This window comes from Podarcis vaucheri, assembly GCF_965113315.1.
Source record: "Podarcis vaucheri genome assembly, chromosome: 15".
In the NCBI taxonomy this organism is placed as follows: Eukaryota; Metazoa; Chordata; class Lepidosauria; order Squamata; family Lacertidae; genus Podarcis; species Podarcis vaucheri.
This window is the reverse complement of record NC_138753.1, coordinates 18,916,687-18,932,405: the sequence shown is the minus strand read 5'-3', so window position 1 is coordinate 18,932,405 and position 15,719 is coordinate 18,916,687.

The following is a 15,719-nucleotide window of genomic DNA, read 5'->3' as shown; positions in this document are numbered from 1 at the left end:
GACCTCAATTTTAATGCCACCCTACCAAATTTGCAATACCCAACCTGAAGACACAAGCTGAAGTGCAACTATCTCCTTAATGTAAAGTAAAGGGTAAAGGGATCCCTGAGCATTAGATCCAGTCGAGACCGACTCTGGGGTTGCGGCGCTCATCTCGCTTTATTGGCCAAGGGAGCCGGTGTACAGCTTCCGGGTCATGTGGCCAGCATGACAAAGCCGCTTCTGGCAAACCAGAGCAGCGCACGGAAACGCTGTTTATGTACAAAGGTAATATTTGTATTTGTTGCTCTGCCAGCTGTTGCCTCTGGCCCCACCCAGCACTGCCATGTGGGCCCCAGAAAGTTGCCCAGAAGGAAATGCAGCCCTTTATCTGAAAAACATTCCCCGCCCCTGCCTTAGAACAGGGGCTTTCAATGGGACCCGTTGGTATGTCTCAAGAAGGGTGCAAAGGGAGGCTTGAGCATCAGTGGTTAAGTGAGCGTACCTGAGCATCTCTTCTGATATACTTCACCCAATATGTGCATTGTCTGGAGAACATTTATTGTTCCCCTGCACCCCACACTAATGTGCACGCCTCCTGTTACGGTACTTCACTCTGCCTCGCATTACCTACAATCTGTCGGGCTAATTTGCTCAACAGCTTTGTTCTCCCTTGGGAACAGAGGTTGTTGGTCACAGAAGATTGAGTAAGCTCCTGGTGAATCAACATTAATGAAAATCAACAACGCCTAATGAGTGTTTTTTTGTGTGGCAGCTTCCGTAAAGAAGACAGTAAACAAAAGTCAGACAACAACACGGGTCGACCTTTCCACCCTCTCCTCCCTCCTGTCTCATCCTCTTCCTCTTAGGAGGGGAGGTTGTTGAAGGAACTTCAGGAGTTAATTCAGCAGCTGGACCTGTGTAAGGTAGATTGATTGATTGATTGATTGATTGATTGATTGATTTAGAACAAAATAGATTGTTTTGGAATTTCTGCCTTCATGGAGAAGAAGGATGTCATTGTTCTACCTCCACTGTTGGAGGCAGTATGCTTCTGAATAGAAGTAGATCCCAAGTGGGGAAAGTGTTGCTGCCCTCAGGCCCTGCTAGTGGGCTTCCCACCGGTCACTGTGAGACAAGTGTCCCAGTCAAAAATGTTTCCATTCAGTTGGAAAAGGTTCAGAAAAGGGCAGCAGAAATGATCAAGGGGATGGAGTGATTCCCCTATGAGGAAAGACTGGAGCATTTGGGACTTTTAGAGAATAGGCAAGTGAGAGGAGACATGATAGATGGTTTATAAAAGTATGGGTGGCATGGAGAAAGTGGATAGAGAAACACTTCCACTCTCAGAACACCAGAACTTATGGACTTGCATTGAAGCTGAACGCTGGAGGATTTAGGACAGAGAAAAGAAAGTCCTTCATTAGACGAGGGTTTCCCAAACTTGGGTCTTCAGCTGTTGTTGGACTACAACTCCTATCATCCCTAGCTAGCAGGGCCAGTGGTCAGGGATGATGGGAATTGTAGTCCAAAAGCAGCTAGAGACCCAAGTTTGGGAAACCCTGAGTTAGACTACTCAGGGTTCCCATGGGAGGCAGGGATGGTCGCCAACTTGGTTGGCTTTACAAGAGGATTGGCCAAATTCAGGGGTGAGGCTCTCCAGGGCTACTAGACATGATGCTCTTCTGCCTCCATAGTAGGCAGTAACTTGAGCACAACAGCAACTGGCATTCAGAGACATATGGCTTCTGACAGTGGAAGTAGACCATAGCCATGCCAGAGAATTCCAACTAAAATTGGAAACTGGAATAGAAATTGCCAGTATCTGCATATTCATCCCAACAGAATGCACTTACACAAATTGCACTTATCATAGAGTTGGAAGGGACCCTGAGGATCATCTAGTCCAGCCCTCTGCAATGCAGGAATCTGCTGCTGTCCCTTACGGGGATTGAACCTGCAGCCTTGGCGTTAGCAACACCATGCTCTAACCAACTGAGGAAGTCGATCCAGTGAATCCAGCCGGTATCCACTGGTCTTGCTGCTTTCAGTCCGCAAATAGGAAATGGGTTGTTCCCACCCCCTGTTTGAATAGCATTTCCTGTGCTCTGAAATGAATGGCATGGAATTAGCATAATGCCAATATCATTTACACAATTCATTGCCTATATTGCATAAACTAAATAAGCTGAGTAATTTTTGCAGCCATAAGTTTTGATGGAAGATGAAATGTTGCAGAATGGAAACAGTGCTGCCTGCAACAAATACAGGATGGAATGGAAACTGGTGCCTTTGTCCATCCCTGATGGCTGGGAACCATTGATAGCCTTGTCTTCCACAATTTTCTCTGATCCTTTTTTAAAGCCATCCACGTTGGGGGCCATGAAAACCGGCCACTACTATCTTCCTCTACATATTTTTCTTCTTCTGGCTCAAATAAGCATGTTCTCCCCGGGCTAATATTACATGGAGATGACTCCTCCAGAAGCCAGCCTGCCTCTGATTTTGTGCAAGGTGTCCCTTGGCCCCCTCTGATCTTGCCACCCACTATAGTACTCATGTGGGATCCCCTTTTATGGATACCACTCATTCCAGGGACGGTAAAGGCTCTTGGATCTTTAGCTGCAGAAATGAAATATTCATACCTTGCCTTGTTCCCATACAAGCAAAGAACAAACTAGATAAAGATTAATTCAGGGTGAAATAAACAGGATCCTTCTTTTATTCTCCACACCCGCCCCCCACCATTGACTTGAATATATTGAAAGGATGGGTTTTCTACACAGGAAGGATGTATATAACTGTTGATGGAGTTCCTGCCTCTCCCCTACCCTCAATATTGCCACCCTTTGCTCTCAATCCATTAGACTATCTCGTCTCCTTAATGCTACTGCCATGCTGCCTTTTCAGAGGCCTGAAATATACACTATTGTGTTTTGCCTTTAGTTTTTTTTTGTGTGTAGAAAATTCCTTTCATGTGCCTCCTTCTGTAACACTCTTTTCTTCTTTGCAGTCAAGTGCACGGATGTTTGCTGCCAGGAGACTATTGCCGCTATTGTGCGAGGTGTATTATAACAGCCTCTCTTTTCTCCCTCCCCCTTATTGTTCTGCATTGTCTGTGAGATGTTGTGATGGCTGGCTGGCATAACGGGCTTTTCTCTTCCCCCTCTTGCACATTCGACCGGCCTGTCTATAATTCTGCCCTCTTACTCTTCAAGGGAAACAAGGGGCAAGATGACATCCACATTTCTGCCATCCAGAGAAACAAGGAAAGAGTCACAATTGTCTGTGTATGTAGGGATGTAGGGATGTCAGGGAATTCTGGAGAAAACAGAAACGGGAGCAGAAATTGCTGGTGTTTGGTTATACCTCCCATATCCAGAACAGAAATCAATCCAGCGAATCAATCCCTGTTGTCACTTCCAGTCTGCAATTGATATGTAATTGATTATGTTACCCCACCCCCACCCAACTTGATTTGTGTTTCCTTTGGACTAACATAATGACACCATACTTTATGCAATTTACATAATTAACTATGTAGGGTGGCATTCAGCTCAGCCTTACTCAGCGCAGACCCATTGACATGATCGAACATGACTAAGTTAGGTCCATTAATTTTAACAGGCCTACCCTGAGTAAAATTCAGTTGAATATGATCCATAAATTATGTAAGTTGCATAATTTTGGCACGGTGCAAAGTCAGACAAAGAGGAAAGTGTGGGATTTGAACTGCAGTGGAGTGAAAACAGCGCTGCACACAGCAGATACAGGATGAAATGGCGAAAGGGGCCTTCTCACATCCCTACTAAGTCTCATGGTGTTCAGTAGGGTTTATTCCCAGATAAGTGTGCATGGGACATCAGCCTTAGGCATCACATATTTGGATGGGAAGGTTTAGGGCATTTAATTCAGCCTTCTTCAGCCTTAGGTCCCTAGATATTGTTGGACCTCCATCATTCCAGACCATAGGCTAAGTTACTTGAGGGTGATGGAAGCCAAAGTCCATCAACAACTTGGGGCCCAAGGTAGAAAAGAACTCTGATCTAGTCTAAGCAAGAAATCCATAAGTAGAGCATCACCGACAAACTTGAAGACCACAAGTGGGCACATCCCATAATATATTCTGTTTGATCTGAAGTTGCTGCCATATCAATTTTGTACTGGTGAAACGCTTGCTATTTGCAGATGCTCATGTATTTTTAAATTCTATTCCCTTAGTATAGGGATTAACAGCAGAGCAAGAAAAGTGGATTTTGAGAGACCTTGTGGTCGCTAAGAGACTTAAACTTCAAGCCTGGAAGGATAAACACCACCACCTATCACATAATGGCCTTGAGATCTGACTGCCCTGCCTACATTTGAACCTATTTCTTATAGATACCAATTTCATGTGGATTCCTATTGGAGGGTTAAGGTGGTTATTTCTTTCTTTAATACATTTTTTAAAAAATATATAATTATGGCAGCTCAGTTGGAAGAGCATGAGGCTCTTAATCTCATGGTCATGGGTTTGAGCCCCACATTGGCAAAAGATTCCTGCATTGCAGGGGGTTGGACTAGATGACCCTCGTGGTCCCTTCCAATTCTACAATTCTATGATTCTATTATTATTATTTTCCTTTTGTTCCACCTTCATTATTTTTTTAAACAAATTAACTAGACCACCAGTAAAGAAACTCTGCCACTTCTCTGGATAATCACCTGTCATCTTGTTTTATGGATCTTCTAGTGTCCATGCAAAACTCTCTTGCTGCTTAAGCCTGTTATATCTAGCCTTGCCTTCTGGAACCAAGCACAGAACCAACCTGACTATCACTGACCATCTCCTGACTAAGCCCAGAGCTGGGCTGAACCAGGAACCATTGGATTGGTAACTGTGATGAGTCTGTGTCCACTTTTAATATACTCTAGGACTTGCTCCAGATCAGCTGGCAAAGGACCAGTGTTAGTCTGAAGCTCTTCCTGAGGAGTCCTTGGACGACAGCCACCACTTTCTGGGATTATCTCTGCATGGATGTGGAAGCTGTGGCCTTCTAGAGATTGTTGGACTTCAGCTCCCATCAGTGCCAGCAAACATAGGGTGATGGAAGCAAGGGTTCAACACTATTTGGATGGCCACCATTTCTTTAACCCTGCTCTGCAGACTAAGGAAGTAGACTCTCTCTTGCCCATTAGGCCAGAGCACAAGCATCAAAACAAGATGAGTATAGTCAACCCTAAAAGGCAAGACTGTTCAAAAGGGATGTTTGCATGGCCTCATGAATTGTCAGCTACAGGTCTAGTGCAACAGGCTTAAGAACTGTGCAGCCAAGCTGGTCAGAGGCTGAGTTTGCTGCAGGGATCTTTCCCTTTGTGGGGTGGGGGTGGGGGGCTACTTCTGGAAGAGTCTTCTTCTCTATTTTGCCTTCCATTCCACAAACTGTCAGCCCATTCTGGTCCATAAAGAACCAGAGTTCTGGATTTGAACTCAAATTATGGTAGCATAAATGGGAATTGCAATTCAATGTCACTGAGTGGAGTGTTGCTGTTTTAGAATTCAGTGCTGCTGTTCTAAACCATTTCATTCTACCCCATTTCCGTCTTCTGTTTTTTATTTGTTTTTTTCACATGGGGGCAAAACAATACATCAACTGAGAACACTCAGTCGCACTCAGTGTATGGTGTCTGTCCCTGCCCCCCAAAGGATAATTTATACATTTGCAATTCTTGGAGTTACCACTAGCTTCTCAAGGCCTCTCATGCAAAGGTGGTGACACTTGGGCTGCATAAGCAATGGCACTCACACCCTGAGCATCAGAAATAGCGCGGCTGATTTGTGAAAATTGCTTTTGTGCCTTTTATTTGTAATTCTAATTGTTCTTATTTGCCAAGGGCAGTGCCTTTTCACTGGAACTGGTCCAAGGGAAATCTCTGTCTCTGTTATGTGTGAATTGCTATACTTATTTTGGCATCCTGAGTATATAGACATGCGAAGATGCATATCATTCGCATGAGCTGCTACAGTTGTCTTTTTGAGATCTAATTCTTCCCCAGGCTCCCTTAGAAGCGATGTCGCTGTGTCTGCATCTTGCCTGCAAAGCGTAAACACATACACACTAAGGTGCCATGTAAATTTGCACAACCTGCTGCAAGATGTGACTGTGAAGCTCATTTTCAACGGGTGATGGTAGGAAACGATGTTTTGTCCAGCCTATGCTTAGCTCAAAGAGCACCAACTTGCTCCACCTTTTAGAATAGTGCAGGGTGGCTTATTGAGGAATGCATGAATGCAGCAAACAGCAGAAAGAGGAGAGCCTTCAGCAATGTGTGGGAGTTCAAGTAATGATCCTTGATATGAGAATAGAAAAGGGACATGCTTGTAAACATCTTTAATCTGCCAGACGTTGGAGGCTATGTACTTTGGACTAGAGAGTGCAGGGAGAGGAAGAAACATTAAGGAGAAAAGATCCATCTCTCTGTGTGTATACAGTAGTACCTCGGGTTACATACGCTTCAGGTTACATATGGTTCAGGTTACAGACTCCACTAACCCAGAAATAGTGCTTCAGGTTAAGAACTTTGCTTCAGGGTAAGAACAGAAATCATGCAGCAGCGGCGCAGCGGCAGCGGGAGGCCCCATTAGCTAAAGTGGTGCTTCAGGTTAAGAACAGTTTCAGGTTAAGTACGGACCTCCAGAACGAATTAAGTACTTAACCCAAGGTACCACTGTATATGGGTTGTAGCCAATGCTAATTCTTCCTACTGAAGTTAATGGACATAGAATCATAGCTTTAGATTTTACTTAGAGTCTTTCTACACGTACCATTCATAGTGGTGTTGTCGCTGTTTGATCCAACATTTTTGACAGTGACTTTGTAGATGATTGCCCACGCCTTTGTACACATGTCACACTTATTAGAGATGGGATTTTCCTTTCCATGTTAATGGGAGGTTGCCACCAAATTGAAGAAAAGGACCCGTGTCTGTTTTCACACCCCTGATGTACCCTTGACTTCCTCCAGCCAGTAAATGTCATGAATAGCCCTTTCATGGCTTTAATCATCTTTTTTATAGAAAAAATTTAATAACTCCTAGTTATATCTTGTTGGAATATAGGTTAGAATCATACAATTGTAGAGTTGGAAGAGATCCCAAGGGACCAACCCTCTGTGAGGCAGGAATCCCATCTAAAGCATCCCTGACACATGGCCACCCAACCCCTGTTTAAAAACCTCCATTGAAGGAGAGTCCACCACCTCCCAAGGGAATCCATTCCAATAGAACAGCTTTTGCTGTCAGAAGGTTTTTCTCCCCTAATGTTTAGTTAGAACCTCCTTTCTTCTCATTTGAATCCATTGGTTAGGGTTCCACACTCTGGAGCAGCAGAAAACCAGCTGGCTCCATCTTCTATGCAACAGCACTTAAGGTATTTAGGTATCTGAATAGGAACTACATATCTATCCAGAGTTGCCTGGGAAGAAGGATTTGCTGTTCAGCCACTCTGCAAACTGTTGCTCTACGGGTCTCCTAACTTGGCACCCTTAACAAACCACATCTCCCAGGATTCTCCCAGGGAACTCATGACTGGTTAAAGTGGCATGATGCTGCTTGGTATGTATAGCACAGACAGATCCTTAGTCAGGAATGGGGGAACTTGTGCCTTCCAGGCGTTGTTAGGCTACAACTCCCATCATTGCTGGCCATTGGCCACGCTTGCTGGGGGCTGGGGCTGGTGGGTGTTGGAGTCCAATAATATTGGGAGGGGCGACACAGGTTTCCCCATCCCTGATCCAAATTGTAACTATTATTTTTAAAAATATACCAGTGGAGGAGCTTTCCTTAACAAAAATTCTGTTTCCAGTCATATGAAGAAACCTCCAAACAAACTGGCTACGCAGAATTGGTTGTCAGCCCTACCAGTTTCCTTCTGTGACACATGGACTGAACAAAAGTGCCCCCTGGAGAAAGTCCAAAGGAAGTTATTTAGATCCCCAAAATGGGTTAATAGCGCAGACCTTGAGGTGAGGAGGCTAACTAAAACTGCTTGCCTGTGCACGCCTTTGAACTGATTAGACAGCCCAATGGAAAGCAAACTTGCCACCTCTTGATACAGTGTCAGGCTAAAGTCAACCCATTTCTTGACTCCAGAAATGAATCCTTCTGTCCAAGGGCACAGGATTTATTGCTACATGAGCCCTGACATCCCTTGACCCTGCCTGAGCAGGCCATGGACAAGTGGTAATAATTATTCTCTCCCCCCGCCAAAATAAAAATAAAAAAATTCTATGGATTGGAGACACAGCAGTAGCTTAACAGATGAAGAATTTATTTCAATTCACGAGTGTTGTTTTGTCAGTGTGCATGACATTCAACAGTTTCATGAACAAAAGAAAAGGATGGTCTCTGCCCACATAGAGCTAACAAATTGCAATTGTGGAGAAGTCCAAGGAAGGCCATTGGCTACGTTGGTCTCAAGGGAACAATTATAATTGACTACAGTTTACTGTTTTGGTGTAACACTAAACCATGGTTAATCAAAACTGGAGGTGAAAGTTTCCTGTCATGTAGCTCCTGTAGGATGCAGCAGCATATTAGGATCCCTTCAGAGAAATAAGTCTACTCAAGTTTACAGAGGAGACTTGGTGAATCTCTTACACCTTTGTTAAAGGAGGTCTGAGTCTCTTATCATACAGCTTCCTGCAAGGCTCAGTGCTACAGTTTTAACTACTGTAATTCGTTTTACATATCCATTTCTCTCCACCCAAGCCTTTCCACTGTCCAGGGCTCTGCTGTTACTTCCCAGACTATCCTCTGTTTCTAGCCGCCTCTACACAGGGATGTGACATTGGGAGATGCAGCGATGCTTGGAGGCAGCAGTGCTAGGAACACCAGTTGCTGGAAACCACAGGAGGGGGAAAGCACTCTTGTCCTCAGATCCTGCTTGTGGGTTTCCCACAGTTGGCCACTGTGAGAGCAGGATGCTGGATCAGATGGGTCTATGGCCAGAACCAGCAAGGTTCTTCTTAGATTCTTATGCATTTGAGTGAATGCAGTTATGTGAATTGAGTCCTGGCTAGGGGCAAGTTAAAAGGCATGTGTGCATTGAGCTGGCTCCAGGTTTGATGCCCTTTGATGTGCCCAGAGATGGGCAAATCCATCATTTTTGGTTCATCTCAGCTCCTCATTTTTCCCCCATTCTTAAGCTCAGTTATCCACATTGCCAGAACAGGTTGAGATAAAAAAAAAGGCGTATTGAAAATTCATCAGCATCTAATCTTGGTCATTAATTTCAGTGGGTATACTCTGAGTGTAACTGAGCTGAATGGCATCCTAAAGTACTTTGGGGATCTTGAAGCCTTTGACTTAAAGCCTCAACTTATCATTAATGGAGGCTGGGGGGTGGGCACCTGTGGCCCTCCGAATGTTGCTGGACTACAACTCATTGGTGACCATAGGCTGTGCTGGCTAGGGCTGATGGAAACTGGAGTCCATCAAATTATGGAGGGCCACCAGTTCCATACCTCTGAAATAGGCAATCATTCCTGTAGGTAGGTAAACAGCAGTAGTAACAAATCTTGTGGGTGTCCCCCCCCCATCTGAGACACCTGAAATCACTTCTGCAGTATGCTCCCTAGGAGTGTTCCTGAAACAAAACAAAACAAAATTTCCAAAATCCTTTCCTTTTTTATTATTTTCATTTGTTATTTGGGGCTCCTTTTCCCTTCCCTCTTTGACTAATTACACTTTGTTAGTTGTTATAGCAACTATGGATTGCTCAAGGCGTCCAACTCTAGCGATTGGGCTGCAGACGGAGATGTCGGGAGAATACAAATGGGCTTTCTTGGGTTATTTAAATCTCTTCCTGCCTCTCCTCGCCGCTGCCACCCCCTGCACCGTCAACCCCCCCCCCCAAGAGCCACGCAGGTGGGTTATTGATGCCCTTGCTCTTATCTGAGCCAGGACCAAACAAGGAATCTTCTACCTGAGGCTGTCGCAAACCTTTTCCTTCCAGCCCGAGGTGCTGTGTGGCATTAGGGGATCTGCTGCATTTCTCAGCGACCTGACAAGCCCCCAGAAAGATGACTCTTGTGAGTGACAAGCCAGTAATGGCCGGATCCTATTATTAAAGCTGCATCTTCCTGGCTGGCATTTAGCATACGCTGGGTATACAACATAGATAGATAAAGAGTCACTCTAGCTCTGGCACTGTTGCATTGTAACCTCAGCCTATCAACTGATATCGGACAACATTTAATGTCATTGTTCAATACCGGACAGTCTGAGGAAGCAACGCTAATGAATACTAGTTGCTGGAAGCCACTGCGGGAGGGGAGAGCTGCTCTTGTGCTCAGATCTTGGGCTTCCCATTAGGGCATCTGGTTGGCCACTGTGAGAACAGGATGCTGGACTAGATGAGCCATTGGCCTGATCCAGCCCAGGCTCTTCTGGTGTTCTTGGGAACAGACAGACATGGACTGCTACAGGTCAGGCCCAGACTGATCTGCAACTGTCTGGGTTCAAGGCGTCAGGTAGGAAGGAAAGAAAGATGAATACTGAGCAAGAAAACCCTGCAGAATAGCTGAGACCTGGCACTTGGGTCTTCCCAGGAGATGGTAGGAGGAGCCTGTTGTCTGCCATGGACTGGCTGGATGAAGAGGAGCGGTGGGAGGCACCAACTGGGAAACCCCCAAGGGAAGAAGGCTCAGAACCAGGGGATTGGTGGTGGGATGACTATGAGTGGTCAGAGGGAGGAGAGGGAGCAGACTGGGAGGAGGTGGCGTCAGAAGCTGAAGAGGCACCAGGGTTTAGTGAGCAGGGTTGCATGTGGCAGAGAGCAGTTCAGACTCAGAGGCAGGAGAGGAGAGAGGCCAGGAGACAGAGATGAGGCAGACTGCTGAAGAAGCCAGGGAGTCTCCCTCTCCTGCTGTGACCAGCTCCCCTCCCACAGGTCTCCCAGAACCCGTAGATAAATGAAGAGGGTGGAGCAACGAGAGACTAGACGAAGGAGCCTGAGATTGCTTGGGAAGTCTTATGGGGAGGCAGTCATCGCAACTGCCTCATTGGGGCAATACCTACCAGGAAGAGTTGTTGTGATCACTAGGCCTGCGCTGTTGTGGTTTCTTTGCATACAGAATTAACTTCACTGAGACTGGTATTTATATTGCTGATCTACATACTCCTGACTCTGGCTCCTGACAGCTGAGCAGAGGAGCCAACTTGCTTCAAAAATTGAGGGGCCCCGGGATCACTTGTGACATCACACTTACAACGTTGCATTGTCAGGAGGAGGCCAAGCATGAAGCTGAGCTTGGCACGGCTTCAATGGCTGGTGGCTCCTCCTCTCTCAGCTCAGCCTCCTTCCACAGCAGCCACAAAAGGAGGAGCTCAGCCTCCTTCACCCTATCAACATTGGGGGGGGGCTGGTCCCCTCTGAAAGGGTACTGGGGGAGGCCAAAACAGCTCAGCTCCCATGAGCTGTTGCCCCTGCAGCTGAGCATGCTGAAGGAACTGGAGGTCCCGAAAACTGAATGGGACCTGCTCCCAGAATCAATTTTCTAAATTAACCTCGTTAACCTAGCATTCAAGACGAGCAGGACTCGGGTGGCCACTTTATGTGCCACCAAAGCAGAGGAAATGCATCACCAAGAAAAGAGGGCAGAGATTTGCATAGAATTTGCACCTGCTAATTTAAATGCACAGGTGCCAAATTAAACCAAATTGCCACAATTTATGAACAGGACTCCAAACACATCTCAGCATAGTGGCGGAGACTGTAGCCAGGTGACCTGCATGCCTTCTCAGTCTACTCTCCAGCTGCCGTTAACTGTGGATACCAAACTTCAAGATCTTTTTCTTATTTTGGTTCTTTATGTTTCATCTTCTAGACTAAGACTGGACAGCAGTTCAGACAGAGGATACCTTCTAAGACTAAGCAGAAAGCAGGACAGATGAAAGCAGAGAAACAGCAGAGGCAGGGAAGAACCCTCTTCCCTTGCAAAGCCAGGGATGCGTCCTTCAGTCTTGAGTTCCCAGATGTGGTTAGCCTACAACTCCCTTCCACTTCCATTGATTAAGCCAGCTGGACATAATGGGCATTGCAGTCCGACATCTGGGGAGCCACTGTCGCTGGGCATTGCCTCAGGAGCCCAAGAGGCAGAGCTCCGTTCAGCTGGGTGGCTTCCTCGTGAGTTGCACGGGGTCTGCTTCCGATCTCTCCCGAGACACCCCAGTGCAGCGCTTGAACGGCGCTTGAAGCCATGCAAATGGAGCCTCGTGTTCGCTAGGTCTCATCCCTCCTCAGGAAAATAGAGTCCTCCATCTCTCGGAGGTTGTTGCGGCTTGATCTGTAACACCTCTAGGCAAGCCTGCAGCTTTGTTATAAATGAGCAGAGGCAGCGAAATTTCCCAGGGGAAGGCTTTCTCGCTGCGCGCAAGGGCGTTTTCGCCATCATTAGCTGTCTAATTGCGTGCCACGCCGCACAGAGCTATTTAGATGTGTGACTGGCGATGATTTATTGATTACCGCTCCTTTTGTAAAGCTTTGTTTTCCCATTTCTGACAAATCCGGCGACTAGTGGTGGAGTTTGATTCCCCCCCATTTATTTTTTTTAATGAAAAATTGCTTTGAACGCTTGTTTGATATTTCCTGTGCATTAATTTTTTAATGGAGCTCAAACACACAAAGCAAAGAACCACCCACGCACCTTACAGGAACAAAACACGCGCACGGGGGGGGGGGCGGGTGATGACAGAGCGACATGGAAGAACGTGGCTTTATCAGTTCCCCCTGACCCACTCTCCGTCGTAAGGCACGGAGCTGGGACAGAGGCGGGACTAATTCCAATGCCAATCATGGCAAGCGCTCCAGCTCCACCTATGTGCCTATTTCATGGTACCAGTCGCTGGCAAAATCAGGGGCAGAGAACTTCAGGTCAAAGGCAGATTTAGGGAAGAGCCTCAGGGGTTGCCGCAGGGGACACCGCAACTATATATAATGAAGCAAGAGAAGCAGAGGGGCAGCAAAACTGGCATTGCACAGGTCCATGAGACCCCCAAGGTTCAGGGGCCCAATGTGGCCCTGTGTACCTCTCTGCCTGGCCCCGGGACTCTCCCAAGGCCACACACTCCTCCTGAGCAACACCCCTCACCTGCCTTGTTTTTCTCTCTCCTTGAGTGTTTTGTCCTGCATCTGCTCTTGAGCTCTGACAGTGCATCTTGCTTGCTTGCTTGGATGGAGGATATAGAGAAGGGCGTGTGTAGAGGTAGCTCAGTTAGTAAAGCATGAAACTCTTAATCTCGGAGTCGTGGGTTCAAGCCCCATGGCTGGGCAAAGAAATTCCTGCATTGCAGGGGGTTGGACGAGATGACCCTCATGGCCCCTTCCAACTCCACAATTCTATGATTCTACCATTATTAACCCTGTGTTTTGCCATTTTGCAATCCTCGCCCTTTCCTGGTAGAACAGGAGGAGTTTGTTTTTTCCAGCCTGGTGGGGCTGCCTTTCCTGCCCGGCAAACGTCCATGGGGAGGGGGGAACATGGCATTGATGGCAGAGTCAGAGGCAAAAGGGGGCAGAGCGACAAATGTGAATGTTACCTTTTGCACAGCAGTACAGTGGTACCTCGGGTTAAGAACTTAATTCGTTCTGGAGGTCTGTTCTTAACCTGAAACTGTTCTTAACCTGAGGTACCACTTTGGCTAATGGGGCCTCCTGCTGCTGCGCCGCTGCCGCACGATTTCTGTTCTCATCCTGAAGCAAAGTTCTTAACCTGAGGTACTATTTCTGGGTTAGCGGAGTCTCTAACCTGAAGTGTCTGTAACCTGAGGTACCAATGTATCTTCACACTCAAATATTCATCTCTATCCAGGGTTTTGAAAATATGTGAGGAGGGTGCGAGGCAAGGCTGGGGAACAGTGTGATCCTGATCTAGGAGAGCCAGTGCCCTGAGAGAGTCCCAGATGCCAGAGCCATCTACTCCCTGGTACTTTTCCAGGAAGTGGCATTCAGAAATATCGCTGCCTCCAACTGTGGAGGCAGAGCAGAGCTGGCTAGTAGCCATCGATAGCCCTCTCCTCCTCCTTGAAATGGTCTAAGCCTCTTTTAGAGCCATCCAAGTTGGTGACCACCACTGCTTCCTGAGGTTGGGAGTTCCATAGTTCAACTCTGTGTTGCAATATCCATCCTGAATCTTCCAACATTCAGCTGCATTGGATGCCCACGAGTTCTAGTGTTATGAGAGAGAGAACCTTTTTTTCCCCTGCACAATTTCTCCATGCCATACATAAACTTCTACCATATCACACCTCTTTGGGTTTGAATCTGGGGCCTTTTTGTGTGCAAAGCAGGAGGGCGCATACCCCTAAACATTTTGTGAATCTTTGTACTTTTGTCCATTTACGGTATTTATTTTTCCTGATTTGAACTATAAAATGGTGGTTCTCTTGAGTCAAAATGAGAGGACCCCCTAAACATTTTTTTAAGAAAAGAAAAAAAAGCAGTGGAAGAGAGGGAGAAAAACTTTTCTCTGTCCGCTCTATCCATGCCATGCATATCGTGTCGCCTCTTTCTTGCCTTTTCTCTAAATTAAAAAGCCCCAAATGCTGCACTCCTCCTTCCTGGGAGACTCACTCAATCTATCCCCTTGACAATCTTGGTTTCCCTTTCCTGACTCTTTTCCAACTCTACAATATCCTTTTTGAGGTCAGGCAACCGAATCTGGTGCACAGCTCTGCTGAACACACACTGCTTGAGTGTTTATTGCCTGACTGGAATGTGTCCTTGAACTCCCACAATGCCTCTTGCCTTCCTGGGTGAAGAACAGAAAATAGTGAGCATAGAAGCTAGTGTACCACCAAGCCCAGCTTTACCTTTGCCCCCACTCAGTACTGGTATGTAGCCGTCATGAGGCTGCCTGGAAGGGAATATGACCCTTAAGGTGACAGTGCCTCTACCTCCTGAGATCGGGAGATATCACCACTCCAGACTCTTCGAGCTTTTTTCAAGCTATGGCTGGCTACATGAATTTAACAAAAAAAAAAATTCGTGCAGTTAAGCAGTTCCATTTGGACGCAAGCCAGGCCGTCCTTCCTTGATTGCAAGATTATGGATACAAAACAGCAAGTGCAATGCAAAATCGTTGAGTGAGTGCGGGAGACCTGTCCGAGCCTACAACCGTATGAAAATAGGAATGAAAAACTGTGTTAATCCAGACTCTGCCGTATCTATGGCAGCATCAATGGCCGGCTGTCTACATTTGCCTAGGAAACGTTCGCCATCTAGTGGTCGAAGAATTACATGAAACCATGTCTATTCCCCCACAGGGCATTCTGATTCCTGCCACTGGCAGCATCAAATACACTACATTTTCATTTTGAATGGGGTTTAGGTTCCTTCTGGAAGATGCTTCCTATGTGTACATTATCTACTTTAGCATCACTTTCTCCTAGCTTCTGCTTCTTCCTTTTTCCTGGATCCTTAAGGGATCCCGGTCAGTGAAGGATCACATAGTTAATGGGATGACATCCTGATGCTATGTAGCCAATCCAATTTGGCTACATGATTCAATTAATGATGGCAAGAGAGGGCAAGGGTGAAAAAGGGCAAATGAGGGTAATTGACAGAAATAAGCTTCCTCTTTTTTTGCTCGAAAGGATTGCAGCACGGAAAAAACAAAAAACAAAAAAGGGCTTTGTGACAATTAGTGGATAATTACCCCTTATATAGGACACTAGAAACACATCTGAACATCCCTCAGGCA